Genomic DNA, 16,481 nt, shown 5'->3' on the forward strand with positions numbered 1-16,481 from the left:
CAAAAAAAAAGTTAAATTTTGTTGACCAGTAGTATTTTATTAAAAATGTTGTCTTTCCCATTGGAATTACGAATAATAAAATAATTCTATACATTTTTTTTATGTGAAAGGATGTTTTGTGTGTAGGTAGGTATATTGGAAAAACTAAGTACCTACATAATAATAGTGGTACCCTATTGAAATTCAGCAATTATGTTGCTTTTGAGTTTAGAAACAAGTTTCTAAAATGTCTAATAAATTATATAAATATGTATCATGGTAAAAAGGATATTTTTTTTAAGTGAAAACCAAATTCAATTAAGTGATTCAATTATTTTTTTGTTTCGATGACAAATTGAAAGTTACTTCAGGGGGGAAATACCTCTGGAATTTTTTATTTTTGAATTATTTTTTTTTTTGTCTAATAAAATCATTTATCAACCGAAGAAACTATTTTCAGTGGTCTTAGCCTTAAATGAAGCCTCAAAAGTCCCTAGATAGTCCCGAATCCCATGCGCTCCAAACCTACCACAGTACGAAAATGTAAACTTTAAACGCATTTTTTTCGAAACGCGTTTTTTTCCGCGCCGTGCAACGTAACTCAAAAACTAATGAAACTATCGACTTGAAATAAAAGGCAAATTACTCGTTAATTGGCCGTTGCACGAACCTAAAAGTTCAATAAAATAATTACAATAAATATTTTTTTTAACAATTTCTTTATAAAAAAAAACATAGTGTTTTTTCGTTTTTTTGGTCTCTAATTTTTATTTTAGATTTGTTTTTACTAAATTAAGGTTCATGCAATGCGTATAAATATATTTTATTGGAAAAAAATTTCTTTTTTGATCATAAATAGTTTTCTGGACCAAGGCATTGCACGACGCAAACGCGAGGCGTCAACTTCAAAGAGCTGTAGAGCCCCCATTTTGTTTTTTGTTTACTTCAAAAAAATTGTATCAATACTTCATAGTGTCAATAATATCATATACTTTTCCAAATTTCAACAAATGCTTTCGGTTTTCCAAAAAAAAAATTTTTGAAAAAGCTGTCTTCCAGAGGGATTTCCCCCCTTAAATTCTTAGACGTTATATACCTGTTACTGTTACCTGTTGCAGTAAAAAAATAAGCACCCATGTTTTTAATCGACTTATAACAATCTTACTACAATAGTGATTCTGCAACCATCAGTAATAGTTTGCTTTCTTTTTTTCAAACTGTTTATAAGAAACCCCTGACTTGTGATATAAACTTTTTAAAAAACCTGTGATAACTCTTGTGATGGAAACTGTGATAACTGAGATAAAATCGAAACTTATATAAAGACCATAGTAAGTTTTCCCAAATTTGACGTAGCTGAACCAATAGCAGAAAAAAACTTAAGGTATATCGTCGCTGTTTTGGAAAACTGGCATAACTCAAAAATCTTAGTTCTTCAGAAAAGCTGTTTTAAATTTCCAAGTTTGTCAATTTTCTATACTATTTTCGTAAATTGAAGATAGGATGCAAATCCTTTAAATATATGTATACTGAAATTACAAAAATTAAAAATGTATTGTTTCCAGTAAATTGGCATTAATAACTCAAAAATCAGGATTTTTTAGTTATGCCGGTTACCACGCCCGTCGATATGAATAAAGATATAATTATTTAATCTCAATCACACAATCACACTTTTTTTAAATCGGTCACCAATTGTTTGTTATTTTTTTTAATTTACTTAATAAAAGCAGGAACCATTTTACTCCAAAAATCAAACAAAAATTTTTTCATGAAGACGTTACGTTTTGATCATGTGAGTATGTGCGTGCTTCTGTTATCGATTGAGTCTTCCAATCCGATTGCGTTTTCAAAATCAGAAGTCAGTTAAGTTAAATCCAGAATTTACCGGACTTTTCCGGATTTTTCCGGACAATCAAACGAAAACGCTATTTAAAAAGCCTCTAGAATAAAAGCATTATCTACATTTTCTTAAAAAAAAGGAGCCCTTAATAAGTCTTGTACCGAGGCCCCGGCAGCTCAACGTACCCCTCTGGCCCTAATATGTATACCTTACTAATCCAGCCCAAAAGAGATCAAAGCTCAGAACTATGAATGTTGTAACGGGAAAAATTGTATACAGAAAAAGCTTAATTTATCAAAGAAATTTATAGAGATCGGGTAGAGTTGCCTAATTCCGACCGTCACCAGTAGCCAGCCACCTCTCTGAAAAATCGTTATAACTAGTGATTTCGTAAGATGTATTCCAATTTTTTGCTCTTTTAAATGTCTCTCCTAAAGTTACAATATTCTTTTTATTCTTGTTAGTCTTTTTCGAAAAAATAACTTTTTGTGCCGTGATCCAACGGTTACCCGTTATTTCATAATTTTACTGTGGAAACCTACTATCGTTATTAGTGTTTTGTGTAAACAATTTCAAAATTAATGTTTGGAAATGTTTTTCTTTTTAAATATGTATTAATCTTCAATTAAAATAGAAAAAAGATGTAAATTTTGTTTATTTTGAGTGGGCCGGAGATAAAACACCAGAAAAAAGCTTTGAAATTCAAGGGTTTCCTGTCTTCGTCGGTCCCCTTTTGAAAAGTTTAAAAAATGGAAAAAAAAAATAAATGCATTTTTGAATTATTTGATGTTATTACTTATTAATATTCAAAAATTGTTTCTATATTCTTAAATAACAAAAATTTAAATAAAAATTTATTTCAGCTTGACCTAATAAAGTTAGTGGCTGTAGATGGGAAACTAGATGGCCGAAAATAGGAAACAAACAAAGGCCGGATTAAGGAGAATCGGACTTTTTTTTACAAAAAACTTAAATAAATTATTTTTGGGAACAATCATTAACTTTTTTTTAATTTCACCAACAAAAAAAAGATGAAGCACATTTTACTTCAAGAATCATTCGAAAATGTTGATATTTGACGTTTGTGTGCTTCATTTTATGAGAAAAAATACTTAAGGAGCCGGCTACTAGCAACTCTACCTTAGGTAATAAACTGGTTCGTGTTTTCAAAAATTCTGTCATCTCTCTAATTCAGTGTTGCCAGGACCGGCTATTTATAGCCAAAAAGGCTCCTTCAAGTTTTCTCCGGCTCCTTTAAATTCTGATTTATCAAAATTTGGCTCCTTAAGTTTTCAATTTGGCGATTTTTGGCTCCTTCCAAATTAAAAACTTTTATAATAAAAGAACTTGATTATTATGATCACGCCCTAAAAGTCTTCGAAGTAGCACTAAACTTCTTCGAAATAGAATCTGACGTCTTGCTGAAAAGCGTAATTGTGAATGTACCTACTTCCATTTTCATTCATATATGAGGCGTCCAGAATTATAATGGGTCAAGTCCACTTCTCTTTAGGTTGGATGTTTTAAGGTCTTAAAAATTAAGGGTTTCGTTTTATATCAAATAAAATAAAAGAAAGACATTTTGTAGATATAGAACTATCGATCTGTGAAACATTTATTTCAAAAATTCCTTTAGAGAAAAAGCTTCCCGAAGTTCAGAATAATGCACAAATTTCAAATCGACTTGACCCATTGTTATTCTGAACGCCTCATATTTTGTTTCCACTTTTCCACAATGTATATTTTATTTGTTTTGTTATTTATTACTAAAATAAAAATTAAAGAATCTAACTTGAAGTCTGATAAATTTAATACAGAGTATTATTTCTTTTTTATTTTTTTTTAATTTATTGTTTATAGCTGCGTTCCTTTGGGAACATTTATCTACTGCTAAGTACTTAAAACTACTTTGAATTACTTTTGCTGTATTGAAAATGTAGTTCAAAGCAGATTTAAGTACTTAGCAGTAGATAAATATTTCCAAAGGAACGCGGCTTATGTTATCATATATCTAAGTTAATTTGAAGTTGGAAAAAAAAATGATGAAAAAAAAATTAAACAAAAAAATGGTACAAAATACATTATTATGAGTTTTTATGAACAATTTTTGAAATTAGCAACACTGCTCTCTATTACTAGTTTGAACATTTTCGGTTCCTTTAAACAAGTATAGGTACTTGATCAGTTTTGAGCTCAATAGTTGTGCGAATCCGTCGGGACACGGTTGTGTTAAGTTTGGTGTCTAAAACCTAGGTGGGAATTTGTACCAAGATTACCTATATATGTATATAGTGTTTGTTGAATTATTTTTTTATTTTTTTATTTTTTTATTATGTTATATTTTAGTCAAATAAACTTAATAAAATATGAAAAAATATTATTTACTATTGTTTTGAGGGAGCAATAAATAGGACACACAAACAACCACTGTTGCCTTTTTTCGGCCACCCTGCCGGACGGAGATGGGGAACTTTACTATTTTTTTTTTTTTTTTTTTTTTTGGAAAAGGCACAAAATGAATGATTAATAATAATAGCTGTGTTTTATTTTCCTCGTGATCCAGATCAGGTCATTGTTTATATTAGCTTTACAACAAAAGCAGGATTTTGTTTTGTTTTTGTTTCGCAAATAAATACAATGATCTGATCTGGATCACAAGGAAAATAAAACACAGCTAATAACATAAGGCTCTCTGAGCAAACAAAATTGTGTTTTACAGTAAAGTTTCAGTATTCGGCCAGCTGTTTTCAATGTAAAAACAAGGAGGCCCAAATCATCTTAGGAAGGACACAGACAACCTACACTGAAAATGATTTATCTGAAGCTCTTTTTGAGAAACGTGAGATTATTGAGATACGTGAGAATAAGGTAACCTTGTAAGAGGTTTTTGGTACCTTAAAGCACTCTTCAGGATCGTATTCACGGCAAAGCATTGGACACAACCGGAAAGAAATGTCCAGAAATTGTCATTTTATTTGAAGAAGAAAATAAGCTTTCAAACTGGCTTATCACTCTCGCAAAGTGTGGTTTTCCTCAAAGATCGGAGCTCGGAGGATCTTCTTACGACAGTTCGAAAAATTTTAAACGAAGATAAACGAAGATAAACGAAGAACTTCCTTAAAAAAAAAACAAAGCTGGAAGAAAATGGTATTATGCATTTTAAAGACGCCAGCTGCGGTAACCGAGCAGGGAATTAGAAAGTGGTTCCGAGAGCTCGAAGAGTATTTAGAGAAAAAAAAACCGTGAAGATATCCTTCTTGACTCGACTAGAATTTTAAACAGCAATGAAACTTGTTTCATCCTTGCTCCAAAAACTGGAAGCGTCCTGGCCCCAAAGGGGTATAAGAACGTTTGCCAGAATAAATCAGTAAATGAAAAAGAGACGCTGACACTGCTGGCAGTAATGTTGACTTTTTCAGCATGTGGAAAAACGCTACCACCCATGGTTATATTCCCTTATAACAGATGTCCTGCATGGGTAAAAACAAAACCAATTCCGTTTATGGAAAAACTGAGAGTGGTTGGATGCGCCACGAAAAATTTCTCGAATATGTTAAGCAGGGACTCCATAGTTGGTTAGAAAACAACAACAACTAACGCCCAGTAAGTATTATTTTTAGTTGAAGGGCATAAATAACATAATTTCCATGGAACTAAGCGATTTCTGCAGATCCAACTAGATAATACTACCTTAAAGTTTCATGAGCTATAATAGTAGAGAAACCAATAACAAACACTGTTTAACACGAAAAGTTAGCAAAACCCTGTTCGGAACTATTCCAAACAGTTATGAACAGCAAACTAGAAGAGTTAAGAACAGAAAACCCTCATTGTGTTAGAGCTTGTGATTCTGATAATTTATTAACATTTGTACTTGCTGTTTTTAATACTGTGCTAATTTATAACAATCGATTTATTGTTCATTTATATGTTTGTTTGTAAAACAAATTATTTTTATTCCTTAATATATATTCAATCGCATCACATTGGAAAAGCCTTTTTATAAAGTCTTTTAGGTTATTGGCCCAAGACATTTTGAATAAATAACGTTTTTATTCACTTATCTTTGAAAAATGAATGATTCATCTTCATTGATTACAAAAACGGGTATTCCACTTTTCGATGGAACAAATTTTAATAACTGGCGTTTTCGCATCGAAATCGTTCTGGGAATCTACATTGAAGAAAATCTGGAAGAGCTAATTGAGGCTGGAAAGGATGAAGCTGAAAAAACAAGAATTCGACACGAAGAAAAGAGCTGCAAAAGTTGGTATAATTGTGCAAAGCGTTCATAGGCAATGGAAAACATCGAGGGGAAATCTTCAGCAAAAGAGATGGTTGATGGATTGGCAACTACATTCTACGTCTTATCGTGAAGGTGACGATATGAAGGATCATATCTTGTGTTTCGATAGATTGATCCGTGACCTCAAGTGCTCCGGAAAAGAGATGGAAGACATTGATATAGCGATTTCGCTGATGCTAACTTTGCCAAAATCCTACGATATACCTTGCTTGTAGCTACCGAGACCATTGAGCAGGCAAATTTAACATTAGACTTTGTGAAATGTCGATTGTTGGATGAGTATGAGTACAACAAACGCAATTCAGAGTCTTCTGGTGTCACTGTGTCAGATCAACATCAGTTGCAATGAATGCAAATATTCTTTGCTATGGTTGTGGTCAAGCGGCCACATCAAATCACAATGCAACAACAAGACGAAAAAGAAGTTCAAGAAGAATTTCTAGAAAGAAGCACCGAATAAGGGTAGTGCGAATGCAACATCATCAAATGAACCAGTAGTTTCATTTTTGTTTTTTGAATTTAATCAATGTAATAATGTTAATTTCAATTAAGGGGCGGTGTTAGAGTTTGTGATTCTGATCATTTAATAACATTTATACTTGCTGTTTTTACTACTGTGCTAATTTATAATAATCTATTTATTGTTCATTTATATGTTTGTTTGTAAAACAAATTATTTTTATTCCTAAATTCAATCTCATCACATTGGAAAAGCCTTTTTATAAAGTTTTTTTACATTGAACTGCAAAAATCTGTTATTTCTGCTCGTACAGTCCAGAGCATCACCAAAAAGTCTCTAGAGAAGGTAGGTAACCCAGATAGTCTAGCAAAAATCCTGTTGATTAAAACGAAAAATTTAGGCACTTGATTTTCTGCTATGATTGGAAACATGTACATTTTTGCGTAATTTCTACGAAAATTTGGGTTACACAAAAATTTTATTTAAATTTAATACTTTGAATGTACATGTACCTATTCATTTCGAAGTCTAATACAAGGTTTATTGAAATTTAATATATTTTTATTAAAAATCAAGGACGTTTTCCTAAATTTTAAGTTTTAGTTTATTCATCAGGTATATGTTTTATTTATGAACATGTTTTATTACGCTTATGTTTTCAGAAATATGTATGTTGTCAAAGCGAAGCCCAAAAGAACATTGAATTTCTCCAAGGCTGAAGAAAAAAAAACTATTTCCATTTGTACATATTGCAGAAAAAATACATTGTGGAGAAAGGATGCTTAGAAGTCCTACAATTTGAATAAATATTTAATAATTACTTTATGTGGCAGCCAAAGAATTGTTTGTTTTTTGTTTAATAGGAAACTTCATGCTAACGTCAGTTCGTTGTTGTTTTGCGTGTGTGTAAATCAAGTATGAACAAACTTAGACCGAGAGCTGGCAGCAGATTTCTTGCGCGATAGGTAACCGATCTATATTAATAGAGCAAGGAGGTCCATTTTTAGCGATAATAAACATTTAAGTCTGCCGCCTTGTATCGGTGCCGATTCTGAGAAAAAGTGTAATATAGTCCGGTCAATTTAGACATCCGAGGTTACATTATTTCCCAGCAAGCTAAAAATTGGTAGGATTGTTGGAAACACCATCATAAATTAAATCTAAAAAGTCCTTATCGATCCGAGGTCTGGAAAAAAATTTACGGGGGGTCAAAGGTCACAGCAAAACGGTAAGTCTTATCAAAAATTTTCAATGCGAGAATTGTAGACCAGATTATTATATATAGAAAGTGTCATCTGTCATGACACTTTTTTTCCTAAGACCCACCGTTTCTTAGGTATAACGATTCAAAAAGTTGAAGTTGAGTTGTAATCGTCATAATCAGGCCTATTCTGAAAAAAAACTCCTAACTGAAAAGTTCCTGAAATTTCATTATTTTTTAAGCTTGAATTTCGTTCTTCAATGGTTAAGAATATGGGAAAGCAAAAAAAAAATTTTCGCCATTTTTCCGATTGGGGCCCTTTTCCCGAACCCATTTCCCTGGGAATTTTTGTTTAGAATATGTCTGAATGTATACAGGGTGTGCAATAGAGAATGGATAACCCTAAAACGGCTGATAGCTACACTTATGACTGTTCTAAAAACAGATAGAAAAAAGTTCTATCGCAAACAGTTCATAAAATATTGGCTTTTTTTCGTTCAGTGCAGTGCCGGTTTAAGCACTACCGGCGCCCCTGGGCAAAATTGCAAGTGGCGCCTTCTAAAAAAAAATTCATTTAAAAAAAAAATTTTTAAATCACGAAAAAAAGAAAAAAAGCAATAGCAGATTATGTCTTACTTCTCTAATGCATTTATTAACAATGTGCAGTTTATTAGAGTACATAAGGTTAACTTAAAAAAAATTAAATTTTTATGTCATTTAGGCTCAATCAGTGTTGCCGAAAGTACTCCCATAGGAGTATTGTGCTACTTTCAGAACCTCCGTACTCCCGTACTCCTCCTTTCACATTCGTACTCCTATTTTTTTTAATGACATAAAATATTTTACACTTGTAGCAAAGTGTAATGTCAGCCTTAATAAATTTAATTTACTTTAAATTTAATGCAAATTTGGCAAATCAAATCGGATGTGTTAAGCGACGAGTTTCTCTCCAATCCGAATTTTTCTGAAATTTATTTAAAAAATATTAACTCTGTATACGTTGGGGCTAAAGCTGAACTTTTTATTAAAACAAACAAAATTGAAATAAATGAAATAATTGAGTTTAAAGGTGTTTGCCGAGAATATTATAAGACCCTGTGTGCTCAAATTTCACAGCGAATCGATTTTGATGACGAAATTCTGAAACATATTCAAGGCATTGACCCTTTAAATTTAGCAGAAAGTGCAACTTCAATAATTTCTTCCATTCCCGACTTGATTAGCGAAAATGAAATTGAAAACCTCGACATTTAATGGCGAACACTACTTAGCCAAACTATGGTTTCGAATTCATTAGAAATAGAAGAATTTTGGTCAGAAATATTTAAAAAAAAAATGCTCTTAATTAAACACTTTTCCATCTGACAAAGGATTTTGTTAGTGCTTTATTAAGTCTAGCAGCGCAGCGGCAGAACGAGTTTTTTCCCAACTCTTTATCATCAGAGATAAAAAACGAAACAGATTGGAAGTAAATACAATAAATGCAATTATGAGTTGCAAGGAATTGTTAAATAGAATTGATTGCCACAAATGGAATCCTTCAAAACAACTTTTAAAAGCGTATAAAAAATAATATCATTTTATACTTAGGTACCATATAATCAAAATACCTTAATTTTTGCAAAACCACTTCTATTTAATGTATTTAATACATATCTTGTGATTACAATATCTAAGTTCCTAATTTTTATTCTAAAAAAATAATATTAATATAGATTAAGCTATCTACCATAAGACATATATTTTATTACTTTTGTTATTTGAATTAATAATTTATTTATTTATGTTTTGTTTTTTATGTTTAACTTAGCCCTGATTTTTCAATCGTCAGTTAGACTATCAGAAGAATAAATGTCAATATAAAAAAAACTTTTATTCCTAGGAATAAGCTCTAACTGAGGTTTATCTGACTATTGAAAAATTGGCCCTTAATATATTTTATTAAAAATAAAACTAAAAAAAAGTTTCAAGACAAAAAAATGGCTGTACTCCATTTTGTTCAAAATACTCCCCTTTTTTTTCTGCCGTACTACCTTCTAATATTTCTCTCCGGCAACACTGGGCTCAATTGACAAGTTTACCTTTATCTCTGACTTTTTTGTTTAAACACATTTAAAGAGTAGGTACTGTTGGTTTTATTTGAACAATATTTTTTCAAAAACTTTTTCAACTAAGTACATTAATGTCGTTTTCGATTGGAATCACTCAATGATTCACTCATTTTGAAATCCAATACAAAAATTCGATTCGCTTCCACCCAATTCAGAAATTTAATAAATGTATTGGTGAAAAATAAAATAATTTTTTGCTTTTTCACTAGGAGAATAAAAAACTTGCAGCAGGCTTCTGAATGATTCCGGACGCCAATCGAAAACGACACCTTTATAAGTATTAGGTTTGTTCGTTGTGAGCTCTAGGGCACTCTGGGTCGCTCCGAATTCGTTGTCAAGCGTTTTTTGTAGCTCCTTTTTCAACCAAAGTTATTTCCTCTCTGTTCGATGTTCGCTGAAGAAACTAACGCTCTGAGGTGTTCGATGTAAAATGAAAACCCGAGAAACTCTGATTTTTTTGACAGTTAATTGACATGACTTAGAGTGCCCTGGAGGGGGGGACAACGAACAGACCTATTTTTTTATTCTCACACACAAACGTAGTTTTTATAATGGAGAAGTTGTCAATTTTTGACTAGGTTTTAGGTTTTCGGGATTTTGGTTTTTCGGGATTTTGGGGTTTCGGGTTTTCGGAATTTAGGGTTTTTTGGAAATTACCAGCTATGATTTAGTGATTTATATATAGGGGCGCCTTTGCAAAAATTATATTGGTTGGTGGAATATTAGGATTGCTTTAGTCTTTCAAAAGAAATTGGGGCGCCTTGTTCTTCAAAGATGAACGAAGATTTTCTACACCATTGTCCTTCCGGAAGCCAAACAAACTAACCCAAAATTGGGGGGCGCCTTCATTCTTCAAAAAGTTTAGGACAAACAATACGAGCGCCGTTGAAAATGTAAAATAGAAAAAAATTGGGACGCCTTGTGAAAGTAAAAATAAATAAAACATCGATTGGAAAGACTTCGTTAGTTCGGGGCGCCTGCGGCGCCCCCCAATTCTTGCGCCCCTGGGCGAAGGCCCAGGCTGCCCCCCCCCCCCCTAAAACCGGCCCTGGTTCAGTGTATCTTAAATTTTATCATCTTGTGTTTTCGTTCACTACAACCACGAATGAATGATTTTTACTTATTTATTTTTTTTATCATTTTCTACAATAATTGTATGAGTACATAAACGATTTAAAAACTGCATAGCTATTGCACATTTTCTATACAAAATAGAATACAAAACCGGGAGGCTTGCCGCCGATTTCTGAAGTCAACCCGTCGAACCCCACAAGCGGATCACTAGTGTGAAGCAGTAACGTGGGATAGTTATGATCCCCTCGACATCGAGATCATAACAGCGCCGAGAAAAGAAGATAGCTATTGCACATTTTCGTAAAAAAAAATTTGAAATGTGTTTTTTGATGCAAAATGTAAAAAAAGTATTTTATGAAAAATTTTAAACACGTGTGGTATAAAATAAATCTATAGAAACCTAGGTGGCCAACTTTCTTAAAAACATTCCCCTTAGACGAGAATATATATACTATATGTACCTACCTACCCAAGTAACTTTAACAACAGTTTTAAAAGAAAGGCCTTTTAAACTTATTTACTGAAATTAATTGAGTAGGTATTGCATTTAAAGTTATCACACAACAATCCAGACGTTTCTTTTTACCGTTTTAGCCCTGTTCCTTTAGGAGGTGGCAACTGGCAAAGCACTACTAACTACTAGCGATTTTCAATGGAACGCACTATTAACGAATCAATGCAATTCCCATCTACTGGGCAGAAGAGCTTGAGTAGTAAAATGTACCTACTAGATTATCTACTCAAGAGTAAACTACCTACCACCTCCAAAGGAACGGGGCTGTTATTAAAAGAATCTTTTTAAAAGAAAGTACCTACATACCTAGTATGTATAAAGATTCATAACCTAACATTTGCCGCAATTTATTTTAACAAAAGAAACGAAAGATTCATTTTCGACGACACACAAGTTAAAGAAGGAAGGTAGACAATTGGCATCTACATACCTACATAAAAGAAAAAATATACCTATAACAAAAATCATATCAACCCCCTCTAGCCAGATGCCACATTAGTTTGTTCCTTACACCACTTAAAGTTGTATCTACCTACCTACATTTGCACTTACCTATGTATTTACAGAAAACCTGAAAAACTCACATCATTCTTTGTGGTTTCATCTTCATTGCATCTGCTCGACATGGCTTATAGTTATTGTTTAAGCTCCAGGCACTGTTAACAAGAATTAAAAAAGAAAAAAAATTTGTATATGCATATGTACAGGTTCACCTGTATGCAAACGTATCTTCTTATAGGAACCAAGAAACCCAAAAAAAAAAAGCATCGTGATTTTGATTCCCTCCTACATTTTGTAGGTACCTATACCTACCTATACCTATGTACATATATTAACTAGGGACAAATCTACACACTTATGTATCTACATAAATATGTAATTACTAAAGCTCAAACATAGGTAGGTCTAGGTACTTAACTTACCTAAGTTAAGTAGGTAGGTATTAACCAAGGAAAACTTGGAATCATGGATGAATCACCACAGCTAGGCAAAAATCCTTATTAGAAATCTACCCACCCTCTTTTATTAGGTTACTAAAACGTTAATAAATATTCGAAAAATATACCTTAGGTAAATTATAAAAAAAAAAACTTACCTGAAATCCTTGTGTTCAAGGAATAACACGAGCAAAAAAGCGCACAAGGCAAAAAAAAACACTAAAGATACCAACAATAACCTAACCACTCTCACAAGGCAAGCAAGAACCAACTAACTAAACACTGCAAGCTAAAGCGAGAAAGAAATACACTTACTCACGTTTTAACGACGCGTCGTCGTCGTCGCTCGTGTGGAGGAAGATGACGATAAAAATAAATCAAACATATACCTACGACCACGACGACCGACCGACACGGCCTCGTTCCAATTGCCTCTTCTCGTTCGTACCTCAAAGCCGTCCGTCGTCCATCCCCCTATCTAAAACCGAACTGCTTTGCTTGCAGAAATAGCTAGAAAAGGCCAAAATCAGAACCTAATATGGAAATAGATGAAGCAATTGTATGTAGAAAGTTGAACACCATTTTATGATTCTTTGTTTAAAGTTAAATCAACTTATGACCCCTAGAAAATAGGTATACCTACCTAATTCTGAGTGTGCTTTAATCAATTTCACCTTTTTAAACATTCTTCCTACCCTTTAGCAGAACATGAAGGAAATACATACCTACATAATCTACAAATGTACATACAAATTCCAAGTTTATCTACCTATAAATTGATCCCCTAAATGCAAGGTTTTCCTCTCCCATTTCATATTTTTTATTTGCAATGATTTGCAATCTGCGCTTTAAATGCGTTTATGGTGTTGGTGTCCTAAGAAAACAATAATTGCTAGCTGTCCCTGGCAAGCCTACGACAATCCATAAATTATTCAACATAAATTTCCGAGAAATAAAAAATAAACATGGCGGAAGGTTAGATTAAGATATATGTAGGTATGTCGTACGTGACAAAAGTCAGGACGCCAAACACCTTTTTATCTCTTTTAAACTTGATATTAAAGTTTAGGATACATTTTTTGACAAAAAAAATACGATTTCATATTCATTCATCTTTCCTTTATAAAAAACGGAATTATAATTAAAATTTTCCTTTTTTTTCATTCTGAGAATACCTACTTGCCATAGATATAAAATTACGTATTAGATTTGTATTTTTTTTTTTGTTTGTTTCTTTTCACACGCTTCTTCTTAATGTGGTGTTCTCGTCTCGTCTTCGCACACCATCTCACAAATACAACATCCGCAAAATAAACTCTTTAATTATATTTATATTCCGTTAACATTTTCTCTTTCAGAAATACCTATAAATTTTCCAAATTTTTGAATTAAAATTACCCTATGAAATATTTTGTTTGTCTGACGGAATTTTAACAAAACAGACAATTTAAATGTTAGAATTTTGGTTTTTCTAATTTTTTTCTGGTTTTTATGAAGATTTTTCTGAAAGTTTTCTGTATGAAAATTGGCAATTTTGGAAAGTGTTGTATGACGTGTTTTTTTTTCTTGCTTTCCTATGATAAGAGATTGCTCTGAAGAGAAGAGTTCTGTGCATGTGTTTTAATATCTTCTCTTTGTTGAAGGGGAAGAAATATGGATATGAAATGGAAAATTAAGAGATTTTTTTATGTGTGCTGAAGAATCTTCTCAATTTTCAAATGTCAAATCTTTCTCAAAGCTAAACAAAAAACAGCATGGGAAAATAAACTAAATTGGTTGCACCGTGTGGCCATAGTTGTTGAATAGAACACCAAACCGATTTATTGAAATCAATTATGTATGTATGTACATTCTCTTCAAATAAACAAGTTAATAATTGTGCCTTTAATTATTATGAAAGTAAAAAAACGATTAAAACTAGCATAAAACTTATTATATTTTTAAGGTGTAAACTTCATTTAAAAGCGAAATCGCAGTAAATAGACTTATTTATTATTCTTTTAATCGTTTCAAAAAAGAAATACATAGGTACCATTAAATTGTTTAGATAAAATTAAATTAGTTATTCTAGAAACTGTTGTATAAGTGACTAAGTCCATTTTGATAATTGTGGGCAAAATAACATATTGGTTGTAATCTGTTGCCCAAGTTAAACCTCCAACTCTTTTAACTTCTACTTTTGTAAAGGTTTCAGCATTTACATAGATCACTATGTAAAATTCAATTTAAAGAATAGCAGCTTTCTGCTGCTTGCCTTGTATGCCAGCGCTCTTATTTTAAGTACATTAATTCGTCGGTTATAACCAGCTCACCTGGTTAGTGTACCTAACTAGCTGAGGCGTAAGAACACTTAACGCAGATGGTCGTGTGCGACAAATGATTTAAAGTCGCTAGCTGCTAGCTGTCCCTGGAAAGCCTACGACAATCCATAAATTATTCAACATAAATTTCCGAGAAATAAAAAACAAACATGGCGGAAGGTTAGATTAAGGTATACGTAGGTACATCGTACGGGACAAAAGTCAGGACGCCAAGCACCCTTTTAACAATTTAAAATTGATATTAAAGTTTAGGACACATTTTTTGAAAAAAAAAAACCATTTCATATTCATTCATCTTTCCTTAACTGATTTTGTTCGATCCCCGGCATGATCATCTTTTTTTTTTCTTGACAAAACCCTGCAAATGCAGATATTAAAACAATAAGGAAAACCTGATTATTTTAACCCTTTCTTTCGAACCCAAGCTATGAAAATCAATATTAAAAAATATTTTTTCAGCATTATCGTGTCAAAAACATCACAACTAAGAAATATGAATATCAAAAAGCTATTTTCCAAAATAATAAATAGCAAAACTAATGTGTTACTCTCATGTTGCATGTAAGTAACATGCACTTCCTATGATCACCAAAAAAAGTCGGACAACTGCGAAAATAACTTTTTATGAAACTATAATGTATGCTATATCTTCTAAGCCAAAAAAACAAAACACTTTTCACATTAACATTTTTTATATCTATTTTTCAAAATTATGATCATAAACCTATACAAAAAAATTTGAATTTCAGTCCCTTTTTTGATAAAAAAAATTAAAGGTATGATATTTGACTAACTTTTTCTAATAATCCAGTAACTAGGCATTATTATCTTTCAATTAAGCCATCGAAACCTAAAAAAATATTTAATGGAATATTTTTTACGAGTTTTTAAAAATATGTTACATGAGAGTAACGCTGGGTCCGAAAGGGTTATTAAGATTACTTCCTTGTTTTTGTTCTATTTTAAGTGGTTTATTTTTCTCTGAAACTTTTTTTGTATTCTTTAAACTGAAATCCATCTTGTAAGACGTCATGAAGTTTTACTTACAAAAATCTTTTGTAATAGAAAAGATTTTAAACTAGGTATATTTGAAGTGTTACCTAAAAGGCTAGAACTGATTTCATTAAATAATTTTTTTTATAAAAAAACTTTGATTTTAGATTTAATTTTTACTGAATTTATAAGCTTAAAAAGTTACAAAATAATCGGAAATGATACCCAAACCCAAGCATTGAGTTTTTTTTAACTTCCACTTTTTTTTCTATCAAAATAGCCATCCATTCCTATATGTGAATGAAAATTTGAAATCTTTTTTGAGTTTCAAAGTTATCCTATTTATAAAATAAATGCAAAATATCAAATGTTCTTTTTTGTATAACGTTTTTCATTTTTCAAAAAGATTTTATGAATTGACTTGGAATAAATCCCACTTATAAACTTGGAATTAAAATACTTAAGTTATTTAATTATTTAAAACTTCAAAATGGATTTATTTTGTTTTACTAAGAAGTTGCTTGAGTCATTAACAAATTGTCATTAACTTTGCGCGCAAGGCATTACATATGTCTATTTTATGGATCGATAGGGGCTTATGTAAAAAGCTTAAAAACAAATTTGCAGCGCCTGACTGATTTTATTAGCGGGCCTATAAGTATACACAAAAATTCTATTTTCGGGATTTCTTGGTTTTAAGCGGATATTTACATTCTAATGAGTCATACAGCAAAGAATGAA

This window comes from Episyrphus balteatus, chromosome 4, assembly GCF_945859705.1.
Source record: "Episyrphus balteatus chromosome 4, idEpiBalt1.1, whole genome shotgun sequence".
In the NCBI taxonomy this organism is placed as follows: Eukaryota; Metazoa; Arthropoda; class Insecta; order Diptera; family Syrphidae; genus Episyrphus; species Episyrphus balteatus.